At 33.5% G+C, this 17207-nt stretch overlaps 1 protein-coding gene across 3 annotated transcripts in view; it reads right to left on the reverse strand.

The window, feature by feature from the left end:
* The window catches only part of LOC129952702 (RING finger protein nhl-1), a 162235-nt gene that overhangs the window by 141585 nt on the left and 3443 nt on the right, over positions 1–17207 (reverse strand). For all 3 annotated transcript variants that reach the window (XM_056065478.1, XM_056065480.1, XM_056065476.1), the window contains exon 2: positions 3929–4027. The gene's annotated coding sequence lies outside the window, so the exon portion shown is untranslated. The remainder of the gene's footprint in view (positions 1–3928; positions 4028–17207) is intronic.

The following is a 17207-nucleotide window of genomic DNA, read 5'->3' on the forward strand; positions in this document are numbered from 1 at the left end:
TTTTGCAAGAGAAAACAATAGAAAAGATAATTAAGATTTTCTATGTTTCCACCAAAGGTTTATCTCAGTTTTGATTAAATAAATCTTTTAGCTGTTTCCACCGTACAAGAAGATTTAAAAATGAATAAGTTTAACAGCACTTTCCAAAATGGAAATAATGTTTCGATTCTTCTTATGCAGTGCAAGTAAGATAGTTAAATTCTTGTTAAACAATGAAAAACTGAATAGGTCAGCAAGATAAAAGAACACGCTTGCTACTCCATGTGATTTTTTTTTATTTGATTAAAACAATACTATTTTTTGTACATAAACATGCAAATAAACAGACCATAATGTATTATCTGTAAAACCAACTTCTACACACAAGTTTTTCTTTACAAATTTCGACTCGACTCCGATCCCCGAGTGAAATCGAGTCGAATCAAGCTCATTTCAACTCGATTTAGTTATACTAAGAATTGAGACGAGCTTCAAGCTCGCTTTAATACCACATGTTAATGTAGTACTCTACGAACAAACCCCCTTCTTGAAGTTTTTATTTTATGTCAAACCTGCAATTGTTTAATGAACTATTTTCATAGAATCTCAATATCCAGGTGTTTTCTTGATATTTCTTCTTGAAAATTGTCTATTTTATTAGTTTAAGTTAGTTTTTTTGCTGAAGTTAATTTCAACTTTTGATTTTCACAAAACTTTCTTCTATTTTATTATTATTCTGACAGATCTTTTTTCAGTTGTTCCAAATTTTAAATACAAAAATCTGGCTACTGCCGATGCGTTTTCTTGGGAATTATTTATACTATTTATAGAATGCCAAAAAAACTAGGTTATTCTCGATCTCGCGGTTTTTCTCGTAAATAGTTGGATTTTTAGTCTCGCATAATTTCGATTCATCTATAGTGTAGATCTCGACTCCTAAAAGGTGTGTATGGCTTTACATTTTTTTAGACGTAAGCTTCTAAGAAAAATGTTTACAAATCATGAGAAAAAATATATTATAAATGAAGAACGTTTTTTCAGAAGTATAGAACTTTATGTTGGTAACACTTTTTTAACTGGCGGACATTTTGTCAGCTGTCAATTGAATTTTAGTTTGACATTCCAGCAGAAACATATACTTTTTTAATTTTTGAAACTTTGTTTAAAAAATCATGATTCTGTTCGAAATACGAATCTTGCACTACGATTTTTAGCTCTCACTTTTAGTGGTATGGATACGTCGGTTGGAATTAATTGGCCCTCATTAATTTAAAACCAATTCTGGCCAGAACTTTAAAGTCAATGGTGACCGCTATAGTGTCATGTTTACTGACTTTTTCGTATATAAATTAAAGAACTTTATATTCTGTCAGGAGCTCTGGCCATATCATATCACATAGTTTGACCACAAATTAATGTCTGGAAGGAAAGGTAACCACAAAGTTATACATTACGGCCCGTGAATTGATTTATAAGATCTTGCGATTTAACGCTACATGACTTTTTTCTCTCACTAGGCTTCGCCAAAAAGCCTAAAACGATTGACTACTTGGTGGACAAAATTTGGAGGGTTATTGCCTATATACGGCCGAAAATGTTGGGAAAAGTCATGAAAAACTAGATCTCCAGAAATCATATTTAAACAATAATGCCAGAAGATTAATTTTCAAATTAAGTAAATTGAAGGTCAATTTAAAGAAATTACTTTTGTTTGATTCCATTTTAAAGTTTAATATTTTTAAAGAAAAAACCTTTCATCAAAAGAAATAGAAAGAGGCATTCTGCTTTTCTGTATAGCTCCTAACGGGCTATCCATTTTGTGGTTTCAAAATTATAGGGATGGAATTTGACATCTGTCAAACGAAATTGTTAACCATTTTTTTTGTTTCAGTTGAAAGTCTGACATTTACGAAAATGGATCGCTCAACTATAATACGCCATGAAGTGGAAAATTGTTTAACAAATTTGAAAAGACTGTATTGGTTACAGATAATGTACGGCCCGTGCATCATCGTTTTGACAGTACCACTAAAAATGTCGCTGCTGTAAGTCAAACTCTTGCTGAAGAACCAAATGTGTCGATTCCTCGTCGTTCTCAGGAATTAGGACTGCCTTACGGTACATTATGGCGTATTTTGCATTTGGATCTACACCTACATCTATAGGTCTAGCTCACACAACAACTGAAGCCAGCTGACCATTCAACACTGTCCTAGATACGACGAACGGGTGCTTGAACAACAAGCCGTAGACTGCGATTTTTCGAAGCACATTTCTAACACCATAAGTATGCTAATAAACAATTTTGGAGTGTTTGGGGTTCTCAGAATTCCCAAGTAATTGAAGAGATGACATTACATCCACAAAAAGTCACTGTTTGGTGCGTTTTTAGTCCGGAGGATGGAACGACTGTCACACTCAATTCGGAGCGTTATCGTCACATGATAACAGACTTTTTTTCGTCTACTATTGAAGAATACGAATAGGAGAACATATGGTTTCAACAAAACAGTGCCACATGCCACACAACTCAAGCGAATATGGCTTTATTGTACAAGTCATTTCCTGGCTGCGCAATTTCTCGTTGTGGCAATACCAGCTAGCCACCAAGATCATGCGATTTGACACCGCTGGGTTTTTTGTATGGGACTACGCAAAAGACCATATTTATGCAGATAAACCTTTAACTCGTGAGCACTTCAAAACGAACATTCGTCAAGTTTAGGCTGAGATACCGCCCAATATGTGTTAAAAAGTGGTCGAAAATTACCCCAAAATAATCTGTGCTTGGAACAATTCGCGTGGCGGTCGTTTACTTTTGAAACTGCAAGATGGATAATCCTCTATAAACTATGCCTTTTTTATAAAATTTGACAGACGATGACTTGAAAACTTAAATTTGTTTCAATGTTGATTCAAAAAAAGTTTTCATAGATTTCAAAAAATAAAATGATCAACAATACTATAAAACTCAAAAAGAATGATAACACCAGGAAGATTCTTGACAAATTTAGGTCCAAAATATACAATTTCTTCTAAGATGTCTTTTACATAGTACCGTCTTTTTGGGGTATTCAAGAAACGAGACCGAAAGTACACCGATACTTTTCGCTCAGTTTTAAAAATCAAGATATTTAGTCTTTGCTTACAATGAAAGTTTGAAAGCCTTTTTTTCTTCTTTAAACCCTTACTTTCCAAACCTACTATAACCAGTTGTTGTGATTGTTCTTTCGTTTATTTTAAAATTTAAAAAAAAAGTTCCTTTTTCTCTCTTTTGAGCAATTCTATTTAAAAATTGCAATAATTATACACATGTTCTACTCCAAATAGTCCATCCCATGTCTATTTTTGGACAAGAACATTTTATAAACGAAAATAAATTTTCGTGATTTCTTTTTTTTTTCAAAAATAAACTTAACAAAAATACTAGAAAAATAAAAAACAACTAAAAAACTTAACAAATGCATTTTGAATAACTTAAAAACGAGCTAATCAAGTTTCAGTGGACACAAAAAAAAAACAAGCTAAAACTGAAAAACTGATTTCGGGAACGTGCGCGAGTTCAGGAGGAATGAAGAATAACGTATTAGTTTATTAATAGGTTTTGATATATGTTTTAAATGTAGCTATATTTTGCTGCTATACCGTGGAGACACTCATGCAGGTCTTTATTATTTTAGTGCGAGAAAACTGCACCCCAGCGGCGTCGACACGACGTCAAAATGTGGTCTCTACGACACGACACTATAGAACGACGAGCGACGTTAACGACGACGACGACAGCGATGATAAAACAAACGCAATTTTCCATTTTTATTTGAAACGTAAAATTTAAAATTTATAGAAGAATCACATGCGGAAAATTTGATTAAAATTCATTTTCATCATAATCAGTGTAGCAAAACAAAATGCAAATTATGTCTTCATTTTTTTTAATACTATCACTTACCTTTTTGAAAATATAAAAAAATGAAATAGGATTTTTTAATGACGGTATATCCGAGGCACCCGATGAGGGGCCTTTCTTCAAGAGGGTTATCTAGTTTTCCTAAAGTGAGAAAAAAGAAAGGAAAGGGTTTAATTTTGATTTATAATAATTAGAATATATTATTATTTTTGTGTAGGGGTGAGATTTATTAGAATTTAAATTTATGAAAGAAATGCTTTAAGATATTTAAGGCTGACGACAAATTTTAAGTAAAATCTATGGAACAACGACTATAGAACTAAGTATTGTGCCCCGAAACCATCATAAAATAAGAGGTTTTGTTTGTAATACTCCGCTGTCACTTTTGAAGCTGTCATCTTTTAACATTTGACAAGTAAAAACTACATCATTACCGAAATTGGAAAAAGCTTTGAAGTTTTTAAACCAACTTTAAAAATGGTGAGCATTTTGCAACCAAATTTTGCAAAACTAAAGCACTTTGGGGCGAAGTACCTTTTCGGCCAGCAATAGTGAAACTTTTGGTCTTTGGAATTGGGCATTCCACAAACAACATTTAACAGTATTTTGCATAACGACTTAGTTCTTAAAAATTTTAACATAAACTTTGCACGAACTCGCTAAGAGTCTATTTAAAACACACAACTTTAAAAATACACCTACTAGAAAAGTTTGTCTGCAAAAATTTAAATTCCATTTATTTAAAAAAAAAGTGGCTGGGATGCGACCCACAGTGATAGCTTCTCATATTTGCCGATTTGTCTTCATAAAAGGTTTGTAGGTTTTCGTGTTTTGTTAAAAAAGTTGCCAACTGAATTATTCTAAAAAATATAAAAATTAATAACAATATCTTAAATCAAAATCTTTTTTTGTTAACTAACTTTTTTAGTCGTTTACCAATTTTAGAAGCATTTCTTAAAAGTTTTTATTTCTAATGTAAAGAAATACGAATTGGATAAATGAAATTAATTTGCAGTCAATACCTTCACGTGATATCGGGAGCCGAACATCATTTTTTGTAGATTTGTAGATTTTATTTTTTCATGAAAAAACGGACTGTTGAATTTTTACCAAAAATTCACTGAAAACAATATTTTATGTGAGATGAAATAAGTTTGAAACCATTATTCTTAATTTTTGAAAAGACATTTGAGTCGAAAATCAATTTTTACGAACTTTTATTATTTTTGTTTAGGTTTTTATTTGTTCTAAAAAAACTGTAAATTTGATTTTTCTCAAAATTTGACCGAATGTTGAAAATAATATTTCTTATAAGTCAAAGTAAGTTGAAAGCCATAATCTCAAATTTTTGAGTCGAAATTAAATTTGTACCAACTTTAAGTAGTGTTTTTTTCGATTTTTCTGAAAATTTTACCAGACGTTTTTTTCTATTTGAAAAATTTTCGAGGTGAACAATTTTTTTTTCTAAAACAAAATTTATTTGAATTCGATATCTCTACTGTGTCTTGAGCTATGGACGACGAACAAAAACACACGCACGCACAGACATCTTTCTAAAAATCTTTTATTACGACTCTAAGGACCTTGAGGCTTCAAGAAATGTCAACATTTTTAATTCGACAAAGGAAGTTAACAAATAATAAATAATTTGTTTGTATAAGGTTTGTTTTTTTTTAGACGTGTAAATTTCAAGAACAAATAAGACGCACATAATTTTATGTTTTGCCTTAAAATTAAATTTTGTTGTAGGAATGAGGGTTTACTATTATGTTCTAAAAATGATTGAGGGCACCGAAATTATCTTTCAAGGCGCTAATCGTTTATGGCTTATCAGCGTAGACTTGTGACTTCATGTATTCCCATACAAAATATTAACCACGCTGCAAATCTACCGAATATTGGACGGAGCGAACTATTGTTTTAGTAATAGATTTCGCGATTTTCAAACGTTGTTCGGAAGTAAGTTGATTCATTATGAAATGACAGACCAAACTGAGCATAAATGAAGTAACAGCTGTAAAAAAGACAAACCTCGAAAAAAGGTTAACCAGATTTGAAACCACACGTCTAAAAAAACACCCATTAATGGTTTCAATTTTTTAGTTTGCAGTTTTGAGTGCTTATTAACATATGTTTGAGTTTAAATTGCTCAACCTTCAATGTCCGATATTCGGGTGGGCTCGTTGACCAGCTGAGTTAGGTGGTTCAACTCAGCGAATATTTCTGCACATACTCCATCGGGTGTTGTCTGGCCTGAATGTTGAAGTCATGAAGAATTGTGTACATTGAAATCGCCCGTAACGACAATTTCAGTGCGAGGATAGGACGAAGCAATTATTTGGATGAAATCAGACAAAGCATCAAATTCACGAGAAGTTGATACTCTGTCTAAATTAGGGCTTCGATAAAGGAAGCAGTAGTGAATGATTTTCTTATTGGATTTTTCTTTTCTATTTAATATTTTGTATTCAATTTATACAAGCGATATACTTTAACGACCGAGGCCAACATGTGGTGATGGAATTTTTCTGTTTCAAAATTCAAAGTTGAAGGTTTATCTACATAAACTCGGTCTTTCACGTAGCCCAACAAAAAAAGTAAACGGTGTCAAAAATCACATATTCTCCAAGGCGTAATAGCAGGCAAGCAAATTTTGCTATTATATGAATGCTCCGAATTGGCGGTGAGAGCCGGTCCATCGGATGTAATGGCCTCTCTTCAATTGCTTGAAGATTCTCAGGACCCCAAAGTTCGTCAAAACTAGAAGCCCGACAGACATTTTGGCAGTAGATGAATCAATGGTCTTTTTGCGCGGTAGGCTGCAACTCCGGCAGTATAACCCAGGAAAAGCACACAAGTTGTGATCCAGCCGGATACTCTTACAACAGTGCCATATATGCAGGCAAAACTGATTCAAGTAACCAAAGAGGAAAAACTACCCAAAGCACATCGCATTCGACTCAAATTGTCTTAGACTTGGCGGCAAAATGTTTAGACAAAGGTAGAACCATTGCTACAGATAAGTCGATACTTCCATTTCCTTACCTAATAACCTCCTTGCTCCTCAAACAAATCTCATTAGAACTCGACGCGGAAACCGACAAGGCAATCCAAAAGATGTGACAACCGCCAAGCTCAGAAAAAATGGAGTAAAAGGTTTTGAAAATTTCGGAGTCGTAGTTTTCAAATGGAAGTACAAGCGTGATATTCTCCAACGTATTAAACAACGTATTGATATATCGCATCAAATGGCTTGTTATTTTACACCTCTACGCAAAACTGAAGGAAACTAAAAGCAGCGATCCCAGAAATAGGAAAACAAGAAATAGAGTGTAAGTGAAGGCAGAAACGCTGCAGTCAAGAATACAAAAAAGGTCACAACTTTCTGTGATACCTGCGCTAATAATCCTCCTAAATGTTAAGAATGCTTTAGCAAGCATCAAATATGATCATAATTTATACATTTTTTACAACTATTCAAAGTCTATTCTAATTTATTTTTTATATTATTAAATTTAATTTTGTTTTCAATAAAATCAACTACCAAAAAAATTGATACATTTTGGAGAAACTGCGTTTATTTATTTTGTTATGATTATATGGCTTTTATCTAGGTGCGGATGGAGAAAAATTGATATTTTAATAACAGGCCACGCAGACAAAAACATACAAAAAGGTTTAGCTTGTGACCGGCGCGCGGTGCACATGGCCTATCAGGCAGTAAAAGTTGTAACCGCCACCACCTCCACCGGCTGGTCACGCGGCAGTGAACGTGTTAAGAACTTCGAAAAAATAAACGAGTGTTAGAGATTATAACTTCTTGAAGAAATTAGCCTCCAAAAAATATTTCTTACAGAACTTCATCAAACACTGACTGTTGATTGAATACAATCAGGTACTCGAATTTAATTCGACAGAGCAATTTCATTTGAACTTAGCGAGTTTTACATTCCTATACCTAATTCTAGAAACCTTTAATCCATTAAGAAATAAACGTTTATTGACAAGCGTTAATTAAAGACCAAGAGAGCGAAAAGAACTAATGCAATTTAAATTTATTTCATATATGAAGTCTAGACCTGGAGGCGTTTTTGGGTGTTATAACATTTCTTTTAGCCTTAAGAGGTATTATAATTAACTTGATTCTTTTGAAATCAGTATTGAATTCTCTGGAAATTCATCCCTTTTTATTTAGGTAAGTAAAAAGTTGAACAAATATAAATTACTTTGAATGGTGGTAACTTATTTCATAGGGTTATGAGTATTAGAAAAAACTCCTTCAACCTTCCATGAACCCTTCCAAATTTCAAGGAATGCAAGAAATATTTTAAATTTTTTAATGTTTCAACGGAACTATATATTGGGTTCTCTAACTTATTTCGGATGTTATATTCTCTTCGTCACCAAGGATTGTAAGAGGTTAGCAACATAAAAAAAGCTAAAAATAAAACATAAACAAAACAACTCCATTTCGCATTGTGATGATTAATTTATCAAAAATTGCATTGCACAAGAAAAAAAAAACAACAAACCAAAACCTTAACTAATTGGAAGGAAATTTATTTAAAAAAAACAAATAAATTGGCAACATTTCAAATGCGTGTATCGAACATACACGACAATACTATAATTGAAAAACTTAAAATAAATTTATCAAAAAATTCTCTTTTTAGTCTGCCTTAATGAATAAAATCGTGTGCCATGCCAATTCTCACTGTGGCCGTTCAGGTGATAAATTTGAGGTCATAATCACAATGATTGAGAATTTGTTGTATCCTTCAATGCATCACCATCACCATCACAATTGCCATCATTATCATTGTCAAGAGACATTGTTTTTGTGTTCGCCAAACTTTTGTTTATAAAATGAATAAATTTATTTAAAAGCTTCAGGTATTAATTTGTTAGTGTAATTATCTAACAAGACAAAATAATTGTATTCTCTTGAAATTCAAAAATTATGTTCAAAGAAAGATTGCAGTGTCACAGTCTTCAATTATTTAAAAAAAAAAACAAAGAATATTTATTTTGTGAAAAATTGTAGCACATTATTCATTTTGATGGATTTTGTTCCGATTTTTTTGGTTTTTAATTGAAATACGTTTTTCTTAAATAAAATTTAAATAAAGCAAAATTCATTGAACCTGCAATGAGTCAAAGAAAAAACATTAATCTTAAAAAGATAAAAAAAAATCATCCAATTCATCAAAGATAAAATAAATATTGGATGGAAATTCTCAATAAGTTCCACAAAAAAATCCTTTTAGAATTTAATTGCAGACTTTCAGGAGCAAATGTTAAATTAATTTACATGAGCTTTTTCTGTTTTTGTCTTGTTTCAAAATAAGAAAATTACCTGTCCCCCGATCGAGCTTTCAAAACTTAAAATTTTCAAATGTTTATATTCGTATGTAGTTAAAAATAAATCTTCTATATATTTTTTATTTATAAGACAGCAACAACATTGTTTTTTAATTATTGCTTCTTCTGTTTTGATGAAGATTTTATTTAGAAATTAATTATTCTATTTTTTTGCTTTCAAGTTAAAAACTTATTTAGAATACAGCACAAAAGTAGTTTGATTTTTTTAAATTCATATATTTATATTTTCTAAACTTTTCATCAACATAGGTTATAACGTAATAATTTATATTTGTAAAGATCTAAAATGTATCAACGGTTATTTCGCAATGGAAATTAAATTTAAAAAAAAATTGTCAGATAACCAATGCAATGCAATTATTCTTCGTCATTTGTCAGTTGTATTTCAGAATTTTTGAAAAATTAAATGAGAATTCGTGATATGCCAAGATGATTTACCTTGAACCCAAGGCTCTTGGAATCGTATAAGTATGCTTAAAATTTGATTGAACAGTTGACAAAAATGTACATATTGTACACAGATGAACTTTCAAGTCTAAAAGGTTCGTAGTCTGAAACATTAACATGATATAGTTGGACAATGATAGTTGAAATAGACTTTTAAGCTTTTTGAAACGAAATTAAAACTTCACAAGAAGGACCTCAACACAAAATTCAGACAATTCTTTGAACGTTGATTTTACAAAAATCTTAAATATAGGGCTACTATTAAAATTTTCAAAAACTGAGTGAGAAATAAATATTTATTGTACAAAAGTAGATAAATCTGTCGTTGATACCGGGTGTTTTTTTTTAGTAGTGTGGTTTTCAATCTGGCAATACTTTTTTTCGAAATTGATCTTTTTGACAGCTGTCAATTATTTTGTATCCTGAATTTGGCTTTCATTTTCTAATGAATAGACTTATTCATGATCCACGTTTGGAAATCGTGCAAATTTACCAAAATTTTACAAAAAAAACATGGTTCAATTCACTAAACGGATTAATTTATTAATGGAAACTTTTGGTAAGAGCAATATCTCGTGTCGTTGGTCTGTGGCGTGGCCTTCAATATTTTGTTTTTATTTTTGGTAGGGTCATGTGGAGACGATTGCCTTCGCAGATAAGCCTGACGATTATTTTGGAGAAGAATATTCGGTGTGTTTTTCTGGCATGTGGCGTCATATGGAAAAAGTGATCGACATTTTTTACGCGTCAGTTTTCAATCCAGTCATAAAAATCATTACCCAAATTCAACAAAACTTTGAAAGCTTTAAAACTTTAGTCTTTATGCAAAATGTATTTGAAAACTCAAATCCAAACATTGTCATAAACCACCAGCCAATAGAATGTTTAGGTCAAATTGATTTAACGGAATAGGAAGTTTTGGAAGAACTTTCTTCTTTGGATAACAATAAAAAACTTGACAGTGATGAAATTTATTCTATGCTCTTAAAATTCTGCAGATATGGTCTTTCTAAACCTCTTTTAAAATTATTCAATTTATCGCTCAGTCTTATTCAGTTCTTAGATACTTGGAAAACTTCAATCATTACGCCAATTCATAAAACAGGTTCGAAGCAGAATGTCCTTAACTACAGACCGATTTCGAAGCTTCAAACTATTCCAAACATTTTTGAAGCCATCAAAGGATTTATGAAAATATTAAGCAAGGGATTTCAGACAAACAACCAGGGTTTGTTAGTCAACGATCAACTACAACTAACTTGGCTCTTTGTTCACACTTTCGTACGAAAGTTTTTGAACGTGTAAGCAAGTTGACGGCATATACACCGACTTTTCAAAGGCGTATGATAAGGTGCAGCATGACGTGTTTAAAAAAAAAATAGAACACCTTGGTTTCATTCTCAATTATTGAAATGGTTAGGTCAAAATTTAACAGATCATACACAATTTGTGAAAATTGGATATAAAAGATCTAAAAAAATGTATGACTTTTTAGGGGTTCCACATGGAAGCCATCTCGGACCACTTTTGTTTGTACTTTTTATAAACGACCTTCCCGACTGTGTCAAGTTTTCTGAACATTTACTATTTGCTGACGATTTGAAAATTTACAAACGTATCAATTGTCCACTTGAATGCAATCTTTTGTAAGATGACCTCAATTGTATTTTTCAGTGGTGTGAAGATAACTCAATATTTCCAAGTGTATGCAAATGTCTTATACTAGATCACGCAAACCTATTCACTTTGAATGTAAGGTTAATAATACAAGCCTTGATAAAGTATCGGTTTTTAAGAATTAAGGTGTTGTTTTCGATAGGAAGTTTACTTTTAATGATCACTACGACTATATGATTTCGAAGTCAAATAAAATGCTGAGTTTTCTAATGAGAAATTCAAAGGAATTTGCTGATCCGAATACATTGGTGAGATCTTTGTTGGAATATGCTAGTTGCATTTGGTGCCTAGTATATGCAGTAAGCATTAATAGAATAGAATCTGTTCAGCGTAAGTTCACTAGGTATTCTCTACGTACATTGAACCGGGTACATAATGTTATGCCGTCCCATAACCAGAGGTGCGTATTTTTAGGCATTAAAACCTTTCAAATCAGAAGGAAACAGTGTTTTGTTCTGTTAGCCATAGATGTTATATGTAGCCATTTGCTTGCACTTTACCCAATTCATGTTCCTTAAAGACCCTATACCGCGTCATTACACCATTTATGGAAAAGGTGATCCTATATCTCGTTCTTGTGCTTTGTTTAACTCTGTATGCGATGTAATTAACTTAAAATGGAGTACAGTAAAGTTTAAAAATGCTTTAAATGAAATATTTTTATGAGGCTTTTTAAATTATTGTAAATTATTTTACTATTTATTTAAGATTATATATGTAGGTATCTATATTTTTTATATAAACATTATAATTAAGTATGTTAGTCTAAAAGAGATTGTACTCGATAGATGGAATAAAGAAATAAATAGAAAAATATGTTGTTAAGTAGCTTGTGGAATGTCTCATCACAAAAATCGATGAGGGATTGACAAACAAAATTTTCAGTTGTCTTTACACTTCTACTAACACCTTAATTTTTTTCAAACAGTTTTAAACATTTTTGTAGTGAATTTTAACATTTTCAATGAGTTGTCAAACAGAGTATAGTTCCATTGCCTGCTTCGTCTTGTATATCACGAAAATTGTTGGCAATTTTTGAAACTTTTTTAACTGTTTTGGATGGCTTAAAATCGAACTACTCGTAGTTTGAAATTGCAGCTCGTGTTCCTCAAGAATATAATATATTATACTGAGTCCAGTATTGTTTGCCCTTCTTATCGACGACATAAATGATTGTTTGTCTCGGTGAGTCAATACTTTCGAAACTTTTTTTTTTTTGTATATTGTACGCGCACTCAAGGGGATATGAATACCCTTATAATGATTATAATTACTCGCACAATTAGAAAGGGAGGATAGGATTTGAAAGGAGATACCGATGCACATTGGTTTTGAATGCCTGCAAATTGTAATGAGTGGGAAATATTGAGTCTGGTAAAGCATTCCACATTCGTGGAACTAAACAGTACGACCGAAATTGGGCTCAAGGGTAAACTGATGGCCATTCTTAAAAGAACGAGTATTACTGTTGAATTGTTTGAGGGGAGGAATGCAACTGGCTATTTCATTCGAACATTGCTTATGGAAGAATAATGAGAGACATGAAACCTTACGACGGTGCTCGAGAGATGCATAAGTTTCAGTTAGACAATGGTCACCTATCATTTTTAGAGCTCTCTTTTGAATTCTGTCCAAGAGACTCAAGTGGGTTATAGGAGCATTTGCCCAAATATGGGAATTGTACTCAAATTTTGGACGAATATAGGCTTTATAAATTATAGAAGGGGTAAAAAACTTCTTGCATCGTTGGAGAAAACCTAAACATTTAGCAGCATTTTTGGCGATGTCAAATATGTGATCACTCCACAACAAGTGGTTTGTTTTGCACACACCTAGGATTGATAGCTGTTCAGTCTCCTCGATGCAAGTACCACTCATGCATAGTGGCATTGGGGGAGGGTTACGCTTTTGCGACAGTACGTAGACAGAATTGAGTTTTCGAAACATTAAATTCTACACGGTTTTAGATTCCCCATTGAACAATGCTGTCAAGATTTAATGAGCTTATCATACGCTGCCGTTGGTAGTCCACATCCGAAGAACAAGGATGAGAATCTAAAAACGAATATGAAAAGCTAAGGGTACTGTCATCCGCGAAACAATTTAGTGGGTTAGAAGTTTCAGACAAAAAAAGATCATTTATAAAAATGAGGAAGAGCGTCGGAGACAAAACGGAGCCCTGGGGCACACCAGCGTTTATTTTGTGAATATTAGATTTGAACCAGTCCAATACTACTTGAATTGAATGGTCCGAAAGGAAGGGATTCATCAATACTAAATGCACGCATTTTCGATAAGAGAGCTTGATGCCAAACTCTATCAAATGCTTTTGAAGTATCAAGTGCAATAAACTTAATTTCTCCAAAACGATGTAAAGATTTGTTCCACTGTTCGGTGAGATAAACCATGAGATTACCAGTGGACCTATTGCAACGAAAGCCATACTGCCGGTCATTAAGAAGCTTTCGTTCTTCAAGATATTTCCTAAGCTGAAAATTGATCAGCGTTTCCATGACCTTGGAAAGAAGGGATGTAAGTGCAATTGGACGATAGTTGGATGGTGAGGAGGATTCGCCTTTTTTAGGGACAGGCTGGACAAATGTAGTTTTACATCCACTCGGAAAGAGACCAGTAGAATACAATAGATGGAAAAGCTTACGCAGTGGTTTTGCCAGCGTTGAAGAACACCTCTTCAGAACAATAGCGGGGATACTATAGAAGTGCAGCTCTACGCGGATGAAGATAAACGCTCTATAAACAAAAATAATGGTGTTCGAGATGGTAAATTGAAGAAAAGAACACTGATTATTTTTGGAGATCTAAAGTCTTCAAATAGTAGCTTTGTTAAGTACGTGCAAGAGAAGTGTAACGAAGCCAGTGATATATGGCCAAATTTCTTTGCTGGAGTTCAAGCTTTCGGTTATATGAATTTTCAAGAATTTGAATTGATCCAAAGATTCTTCTTTAAAAGTAAATTTCGCTTAACCTTTAGCACTTTAACACAGTCGGGTACTACCCCAAAAGCTTTTCGATAGACCATGAACATTGAACAATCCTGACATTAGACTCCTAAAGTCATTTATGACTAACTATATCTATGCATACAAACGCGTCACCATTCAACTAATATTGAGCTCTTTTAATCTCCTCGGGTTAGGTCTTTCTTAATCTAATCCAGAGTGAGTTACTTGCGAAAATAATATCTAAAGTTGAGGTTAAGGGGCTGCATTGTCAAAAACACAGATTTTTCGATTTAGGGTGGAAAATTTTATATTAAATTATGTTCTTTTAGAGCAGATTTACCAATCTTGTGTAAATATTGCAACAGTCACTTTTTGAAAGAACGTAGAAGACTTAACTTCCACCAAGGTGTCCTCTCCAAAATGCAATCGATAGAAATTTTGAATAGTTCGACAGCATAGACAGATCTTTAAGGTTGTTGTGCACAAGCTCTAAGTTATAGAAATTGTTTCGTATAAATCATGAATAAAGAACTTACTCAAACTTTTCACTATTCATCCATTTACATACACTTCGTGTCACATAAATAGGGACAATGTTTTTTCGTTTTTTTTTTTGTTGACAATATTTGTCAAACGCTTAGATTGTTTGGAAAAACACAAATGTGGAATGAATGAGGTACGAATTAAGCTTATATTAGAACCAAACATATTGGATTAAGTTGATAAGGACAAGTTTTATGGCGGTTTTTGTGAAGAAAGTAATAAAAGTACCTGTTTTTTTGTGTCACATAAATAGGCGCACACTCGAGGGGATAAAACTACACACATTATGTACACACAGTGTGAGCACTAGGAAAGGGAGAGAGGTGTTGGAAGGAGGTGTCGGTGCACATTGGTTTTGAATTCCTGAATATTGCAATGGCTGCGAAAGACAGAGTGTGGCAAGGCATTCCACATTCGCGTAGTACGGCTAAGGAACGAATATCTGTACTTGACAGAACGACCGAAATTGGGCTCGAAAGTATATTGCCGAGCATTCCTAGAAGCGCGAGTATTACGGTTGAACTGTTTAAGGGGAGGAATGCAACTGGCCATTTCTCAAAAACATAAAACGTTAAAATATCAGCAAGAGGTTGAGACAAGAAACATTTCGACGATGTTCAAGCGATCTAAATAACATAATGATGCTGTCCAAGAGGATTAAGTAAGTTGCAGGAGCACCAGCCTAGATATGGGAGTTATACTCAAGCTTTAGACGTATATAAGTCTTGTAGATAACAGCCAGATTCTTGCATCGCTTTAGAAAACCCAAACATCTTGCAGCATTTTTAGCGACGTCGCGTATGTGATCGTTCCACAAAAGGTGGTTGGTGATACGCATCGAGATGTTTAGTTTCCTCGATGCAAGTGCCACCTAGGGATAAAGGCAAGGAGGGTATACCTCGCTTTAATGATAAAGGGTGTCCCAAAATTTACGCAAGATTTTAATTTGCCGCCATTTGTGCAGTGAAATTGAAAAAAAAGCAATTTGACACGATAGAACAACGTGTCTTCATTATTAAAGAATATTTCAAAAATAGTGAAAGCTTGGCGGCTGCAGTTCGAAAATTTCATACAAAATATGGTCGGAATAGTGTTTTAACTTCGTCAATTGTGAAGAGATTAAATGAAAAATTCATGGAGACTGGATCCGTTGGAGACGCCAAACACACTGGTCGTCTAAAAACAAGCCGTTCAAATGTGAATGTCGAAGCAGTGCGTGAGAGTGTTACTGACAATCCAGGAACCTCAATTCGACGTCGTGGACAAGAATTGCAAATTTCAAGAACCTCTTTACAGCGTATACTCACCAAAGATCTGTGTCTTCATGCTTACAAAATTCAATCAACACAACAATTGAAGCCTAATGACCATGGACAGAGAAGAGTTCGTTGAATGGATTATTGAACATCAACAAATGGACCCTGATTTTTCGAGCAAAATCATCCTAAGCGATGAAGCACATTTTCAGCTTGATGGCTTTGTCAATCGCCAAAAATTGCCGCATTTGGGTTTCGGAGAACCCACATGTGATTGTCGAAAAACAAATGCATTCACAACGCGTGACTGTATGGTGTGGATTTTGGGCGGGAGGCATAATTGGGCCATATTTTTTTAAAAATGATGCTGGTCAAGCAGTGACTGTTACTGGTGCTCGATATCGCGACATGATTACACAGTTCTTTCTGCCAAAATTGGATGATATTGATGTGTCCAATATGTGGTTTCAACAAGACATACAGCCCGTGGAACAATTCAATTACTGCATGAGACATTTCCAGGTCGTGTACTCTCTCGTTTCGGTGATCAAAATTGGCCTCCTAGATCGTGTGATTTAACACCATTAGACTTCTTTTTATGGGGTTATTTTAAATCACAAGTCTATGTCAACAAGCCCACAACCACCCGTGAATTAAAGGAGGAGATTCAACGCTGCATCAACGAAATTCAGCCATATTTATGCAGAATGGTCATGGAAAATTTCAACAAAAGAGTGCGCATGTGCATGCAAAGCCGTGAAGGCCATTTGTCCGATGTGTTATTCCATACCTAACCCTATCCTATGTACTTTACGAGTCAATAAAAATATAACTATTAAAAGACTAAAAACGGCGTTTTCTATTTAATTCAAATCTTGCGTTAATTTTGGGACACCCTTTACAAGACAGCATTTGGTTTTTAAAGCATTAGATTACACTCTGGTGTTTATTCCCCATTTTACGATGCCGTTTAAGTCGGAATTTAATGAGCTTATCATATTTTGTCGTTGCAGTTACACATCCGAAGAAGAGGGGTGTGAATCTGAAAACGAA

Source organism: Eupeodes corollae, chromosome 3 (genome assembly GCF_945859685.1).
Source record: "Eupeodes corollae chromosome 3, idEupCoro1.1, whole genome shotgun sequence".
Taxonomy (NCBI): Eukaryota; Metazoa; Arthropoda; class Insecta; order Diptera; family Syrphidae; genus Eupeodes; species Eupeodes corollae.